General features: G+C 47.3%; 1 pseudogene; it reads left to right on the top strand.

Annotated features, from left to right (window-relative positions):
* Nucleotides 1-2,313: 2,313 nt before the first annotated feature.
* LOC142586179 (uncharacterized) lies at nt 2,314-3,121 on the top strand (annotated as a pseudogene).
* Nucleotides 3,122-6,865: the final 3,744 nt, after the last annotated feature.

The following is a 6,865-nucleotide window of genomic DNA, read 5'->3' as shown; positions in this document are numbered from 1 at the left end:
TTTTCCGTCGCTAGGATATACCCAGAGTTCTTGCATTCCGCCCAATTACATCATGAGTCTTAATTAACTAATCAACTTCTCACATATTACAGTAGGATAAAAATTATCAATAAGAAAATTGCATAGCAACATGAAAAAATACCGATGCAGCTTTCTGTTGTTCGTGCTACATAAAGTGTTTTTCCAAGCGTGAAAGAAACCCGCGAATACAGGCAAGGTTAGCGCGCGACTGGACGCTCGAGACACTACAATGTATGCAGCGTATGAATGTAATGTATGCAGCCCCTGAATGTAAGCTCCAATTTAACACCAATTTTGCCATGTATTCTCGAATACATTAAAGCGATAGCTCCGGATCCACAAAACGCACCTCAGCTCGAGGTCGGCCGCCCGAAGGGAAAGCATTGCAATGAAGTGGCAGCCACGGTGCGGCATAGTATGGATGGATGGATACTATGAGCGTCCCCTTTGGAATGGGGCGGTGGGCTGCGCCACCGAGCTCTTGATATTCTATTGCCTAATGACCTCCCCATGTTAGACAATAAAACGAAAAGGAAAAAGAAACCGCGAAGAATTCCCATCACCCAATTTTCTGAACCCCTATTAAGGTTCAGAAAGTTTGTCGTTTCCCCATCTTCCCCCAATCTTCTAATCGCATCCTACTAATCTCTAGTGCAGAAATGTTTACTTTCCCATGTTCTCGAGGAACCCGGCGGCATTAAGGACTCCCGCGGTGCCTAAATGGACCGCTGGGTTAATTTAGGCACATGCTCCAGCGTTTCCCGAGCGTTACCGCAGCAAGCAGATGCTTCTTCTTCATGCTTCTTATACGTGCGTGTTTAAGGCATCCTAATCTCGCTTCGAAAAATTCTGAGCTTCCCTTTGAATTTTCATAACTTGTTTCTGTCGTGATTTCGTTTCTTTCCTCTTAAGTAGTTGCTCAGGGCAGGTTTCATTTCCATTGCCGCCACCCAAGAGATTATCGCAGCCTCTCTGACTTTCCGCTTGATGTTCTTTGTTGCTGTGTTGCTCACCATACAGGTCGCATACATCTTGGTATGCTTCCTAGTCCTTTTCCTCCACTGTGAATCAATGTTTTTTCTTTACAAATAATTGAAAAGTATCCCAGCCCATTTACTTTCTTTCATATTTCTCAATTGCTCTTCATAATCAATTTTACTGTGAGCTTCTCTCACTTCAAAATTTTTTCAGCCCATATCACAATACACAGCTTCATTTGTAGTCTTCCCATGAGCGCCCTATGCGAGGCGTTGCCATCGAGTCATGATTGGACCTTTGATTTCGAGCAAACAATTTCATTTCCAAATGGAGATCATGGAAGTATTACAACTTTCCACATACCCCGGAGCACCTCCTACCTATTTTATCCCCATAGCGCTCTGCGTTTCATTACGGCCTCATTTCTCTTTCCCTTTGCTGTTATTGTTTTTTCCTGTGTTTCAAGATATCTGTCGCCCTTGTTTGTCCATATACCAAGACATTTGTATTCTTTTACCCGCGGTATTTCTCGCCTTGAATGTACACTCTCTGTTCACTGTTTTCATTGAATACCATAACACCTGATTTTTAACGCTACATTTCAGACCTTCTATTCAGACATTTCTATCGCCTTGCTGTCTACAGATATTAACCAGACGTTGCATACCACTTTGCTTGTTAGCTAGCATCACAATGTCGTCCGCATAAAATGAACCTGGAAGCTGCTGCTCCCCTACTGTAAGCGCCTGTCTGCATACTAAACCCGACATTACTTCCCTCCAGCGCCCTCTACATCCTCGCCATGTACATCATAAAGAGCAGCGGGGATAAAGAAAAACCCCTGCCTCAGTCCCTTGTTGACGTCAACTTCCTGCCTCACTCCTCGTCCCTTCCCATTGAACGCAAACGGTATGTTCGAGGTAAATCTCTCTCAGAAGCTGCGGGCAATCGCCGCCCAAGGCTTCCCCTTCCGGGATACGCCACCACATGTCTCCGTTGCCATGCGCCCCTGCAATGTCTAATAAGCTAGACAACAGCCAGTGCGCCCTACGCGCAACGCAGACGAAACCCGGGGCAAACCACTCGGCTCATAGAGAGACCGCGAGCACGGCGTTCGACTGAGACGAAATAAACGGTCCCCTCAGTTTCACTTCGAATCCAGTCCTTTTCTTCCAGAATAGACAAAACTCCCGCACTGTGAATAAACATCGCAAACTGGCGACGAGGATCACCCTGCTTTCAAGACCCCACGCAGCACCATCAGAAGCCAAGATAGAAATCAGTGGACCCAGACCAAGTACAAAGCCGTGCAACATGGAAGCCATGCTGCGAAAATTCCCCCCGTTCGACCCCCACTCGGATCCGACGTCGCTTTCTCTGCGGTGGACTAAATGGAAGGACCGTTTTGAGGACTTTCTACAAGCACCAGATATACAGAATGCAGCCCGGAAACCCGCTATGGTGCTGCGCTATGCAGGGAATTAGGCAAACGACATTTTTCTGGCACTTTCGGGACAAGGCAGGAAATATGAAATGGCAGTGGCCGAGCTCAACTCAATCTTTCGCGCTAAAAAGAAACGCGGTATGCGGGAGGCAAGTTGCCAGTGAAGCAAAGCAAAGCTCCGAAGGAACATAGTAGAAGGCTATGCAGCGCAGGAACAGACGGAGACAAAGGAGGTACACAAAGTACGCAGACGCAGCGCTGAATTTTAACAAAAACTTTTATTTATAGATATATTTATGCTGTTTCGTGCTGTAGGCTTCTATGTTGAACCAACAAGCCCAACTGGTTACTACGAATAAACAGTGTACCAATTTCAAGCTAGATTAAGAAAATGCTGCGACATTCGAGTTTGGAAACGAACAAAAAATCGTATCGCAGACGACAGAAGGCACCATTTCAGCTATGCTGCGCCGCAGTGCACTACAAGAGCGCGATGTCACGCTCAAGAAACTCATGGAAATATGTCCCAACCTCGAGACAGCAGAACTTTAAGCTGGCAGCACGGAAAGCCGTGACCGCGTGGAACTTGTGCAGAAACTTAGAAAGAAGAAGCAGTGGCGTCGCAACGCGCCTTGGACAAACCAGTCGGAATACGAGCCGTCGAGCTACCGTCCATAGAACAAGTATTCTGAAGAGCAGAGCTGCTGTGGAGGAGCTTGGCCTCATAAAGGTCGTAAAATGAGCTGCCCAGCATGGGGACCCACTTGCCACAAGTGTTAAAACCGAAGCCACTTCGATAAGTTCGCTTGGCCGAGTGGTTTTGCAAAGTCGCAGCAGGGCAGATGGGCGGAGAGTAGCGGTAGGGTGGGCCTCCCCGTTGACACGAGGCAGGGAGGGGGAAACGGCTCTTGCGCAGCAACAGAGTGCGTGTCGCCATTGCAGTAGGAGAGAGGGGAATTTGAATATGGCGATGGGAGGGGGGGGGGCATAACGGAGAACGATACCGTAAGGAAGACAGAAAGGCAGCAAATTGTGAAAAGTAACAAATTATCGCAATACACATGTACAAGGCACGGCCCGTTCCGGCGAACTTTCTGGTCCAGCTTAAGCGCAGGGAAAAAAAAGAGAGTATAAGACAAATTATACACACGGGGATTGCAAAGGGCGTAGATCTTTGGACTTACAGTCTTAGAGAGCCAAGTTAGGAAGCCTCCGTGTGTGTGTGCGCCTTCGTCACATTTTTGTCGCACGCGTAGCGCAGCCTGGCGAACGCACTATGAACCGGCGACCAGCGTTTCAGGATCTGTCGCTCTCCGACGAGCGGAGTCGGCGCTCGAGTACATCCGTGACCGAGGCGCAGTTCGAATGCGGACGAGAGCTTTCGCGGACAAGCAACGCGCGGAAAAAAATAACACATTTCACCAAAAGGACTAGAGTGATTCCGCATTCTCACACGTAAGCTGTCTTTCTGTCTCTGCCGTATTTTGAGATGCTTGCGACAAACGGATACAAACAATTTACACAGGCACTTAGTCTCCTTACGCACACTGAATGCGAAAGCAGCGTAACTATTCCATGCGATACTCTTCACTTGGCCATGTGCTCGATTTGGTGGAAGTCAATCTTTAGGGCGGGCCTCCCCAGTTTTTGGTCTGGGCCAAGTCAATTTTGAGAGTGGGCAAGGTCAGTTTTCCACCACCACTGCCACCACTACCACCACCATAATAATAATAATAATAATAATAATAATAATAATAATAATAATAATAATAATAATAATAATAATAATAATAATAATAATAATAATAATAATAATAATAATAATCCCGGTTAAGCCCACTGCAGGGCAAAGGCCTCTCCCATACTTCTCCAACTATACCCCGGTCATGTAGGAGAGTCACGAGGGTCAAATTAATTTTCAGTTTGGCCAAAGTAAATTTTTTGGCTATGTGCCAATCAAATCCTCGGGGTGGGCCAAGTCAGTTTTGATAGCGGGGCAGTTCGGTTCTGAACGCGGGTCTACTGTATTTTCGAATTGGGCAAAGTCAATTCTTTGGGGTGTAGCCAACGGTGTCCGTCCGACGCCGTAGCTGTTCGCCGTCGGATATCGCAGTGCGAGCACCAGCAGGTCAAGCGCCGGGAACGTGACATCACCACTTGGTCACGTGGAATTTGGTACCATCGGATGTATATTAGCGCTGGCCTCGGCATTTTCCGTTTCATGGGGCATATAACGCGTCCGCATTAAAAGAAATGCTGCGCACAAACTATGGACCATGATTACCAGTGTAAGCGAATAGCAGAACGCTTCTGTACTCGCGGACGACTTTTCTACTTTCTAATAGAAAGCTGCGGGGGCGGAGCTTCTGCACCTGACTCTATTAGTACGCTGTGCAGTCTGTGCGATTTCGACACTGGTTTCGGAGTCTCCGACATTGCCCACATTCTTTACTTCACTGAGGACGGGGAGAAATAAATCGACGTGAATCAATCAATTTGTCTACACATGCGATATGTACCGCGCTCTAGGAACGCTGCCCGCGTCGGAGCCCCGAAGTGGCCGTATACGACTTTGGCGGCGGTTAGGACTTGGATGCACAACCGACGCTGGCGTCGGGTCAGCTCGCTCGCTCGTTCGTAAACGCCGACGGGCTTGAGTTCCAGACAGGCTCGCTCTGGAAGACTCTGCAACCAGTTTTCTGTAGTTCAATAGTCTCGTGTTGCTGGAGTTAGTCAACAGCTTCTCAGGGCGGTTGATTGGAGAGACACCTAGTGACAAACACTCACCAGAAGGCGCGGGCGCCATTTTGTTTTTGAGGAATGTGTAAAACGTGCCACTGCCTCTTGTTGTGCGAAAAATCTAAAGCGCGAACTAATACTCCAATGAAATATCAGTAGGTGACTGGTGAATGTCATCTAGGCTTTCAAATCATGGTCTGTAAAATACAAAACAAAAGTATTGTTCTGCATTTGTCACGCAGTTTCTGACTGCATTACCAAGAGGAAAATCTGGCGCCACCGTCTATGGGAGTGTTGTAGAGAACGCTGTGCCGTCATGAGAACGATGATACATGTGTGTGCGAGGCTTGTGTTGGCTAGCGTTGTAGGAGGCTTCGTCTAAAACGTGGATATGGCTACACATATAATGGGTTCTTAGAATAATATCTACATAAAAGGTTTTCATTCACCCATATAACAGTTGCCCAAGACGTTTACTCACAATGCCTGATTCGACCAAGAAAAAGCTTAAACAGACCACAAGCTGTTCGAAAGAGAGCGCGAATCTTCTTTTCTGTCCTCCAAGTTTAGAAGCACGCTGATAGTTTTTACGTTACATATACTCGTACTAGCGGCGTAGCCAGGAGGGGGGGGGGTCTATAGGGCTTCAGCCCCTCCCCCGAAATTTTTTCGGGCTGTCCATGCACCGCCGACCAAAACAACCCCTGGCGCCGGAAATAATTCTGCATTTTGTCTAGAATGTCTTTTTCATGCTCGAAAGGACATCTCAGCGCAGACATTGCGAACTCGGGCTGGATTTCTCGTCAACGTCCATGCACCGGGAGTCACGTGACGCAAGGAGCCCCATTCGAGCACAGTTTCAAGGGCGTTTTGATGGACAGCGGGCTCGTCGCGGCATCTCGCGGAGGCCGCGGAACTTATGTAGCGCATGGATTTCAAGTCCGAAACTTTATGGGTATAAAGTTCTCATAATATGGGTATAAAGTTGTCATAAACTTGTGGTGTGAAAGGTGCATTGACATTTCTAAAGTCGTGCTTTATATATTCAATTCCGGAACTTTGTAGGTTTATTTTTAAACATTTTAGACCAAAGGTGCATTGACTTTTCTAATGTCGTACATCGGACCATATAATGTGACAAGCCAAATCGACGCACTATTAGATAATTTGACAAAGCACGCAGCGTGGTCCGATGAGATGAAGCGTTCTGGTGGTTCAGTTGCGCCGTCATGTCACAAGAAAAAATTATCAACATTCTTTTCACCTGCGCCAAAGCATCCATGTCAAGACACTAAAGCCCGCAAAGTTAACTACGTTCTTATTTATTCTTCTACTTTAACTTTTATTCGCGAAGACCACATTGAGCCTCTTTAATTTTCTTGTTCTCGCTGCCCGCGGGCTGCAAGAGCCAGCCAGAGTGCATGCGTTTTTCTCGTGTTGCCCCGACCACCGCGCGGCGCACTTCAGTGTACGTTCGTTTTTCTCTGGCCGAGTGGATTTTTGCCTGACAGAGTTTTGGACGCATTCTGGCTAGCAGACGTAAAAAAATGGCAGTGGCTTAGCTCGGCTATGCCAGGATATACGTAGCGAAAGCTAAGGCATAGCATGGTTAGTCTCGGTTTATATTGATTGCAAGTCCAGGTTAGTCTGGTTGCCTAGCTATGTTGCGGCGTTTAGCCAGTC

This window comes from Dermacentor variabilis, chromosome 6 (assembly GCF_050947875.1).
Source record: "Dermacentor variabilis isolate Ectoservices chromosome 6, ASM5094787v1, whole genome shotgun sequence".
In the NCBI taxonomy this organism is placed as follows: Eukaryota; Metazoa; Arthropoda; class Arachnida; order Ixodida; family Ixodidae; genus Dermacentor; species Dermacentor variabilis.
The sequence above is the reverse complement of the archived record's forward strand: the minus strand, read 5'-3'. Positions and strand labels throughout refer to the sequence as shown.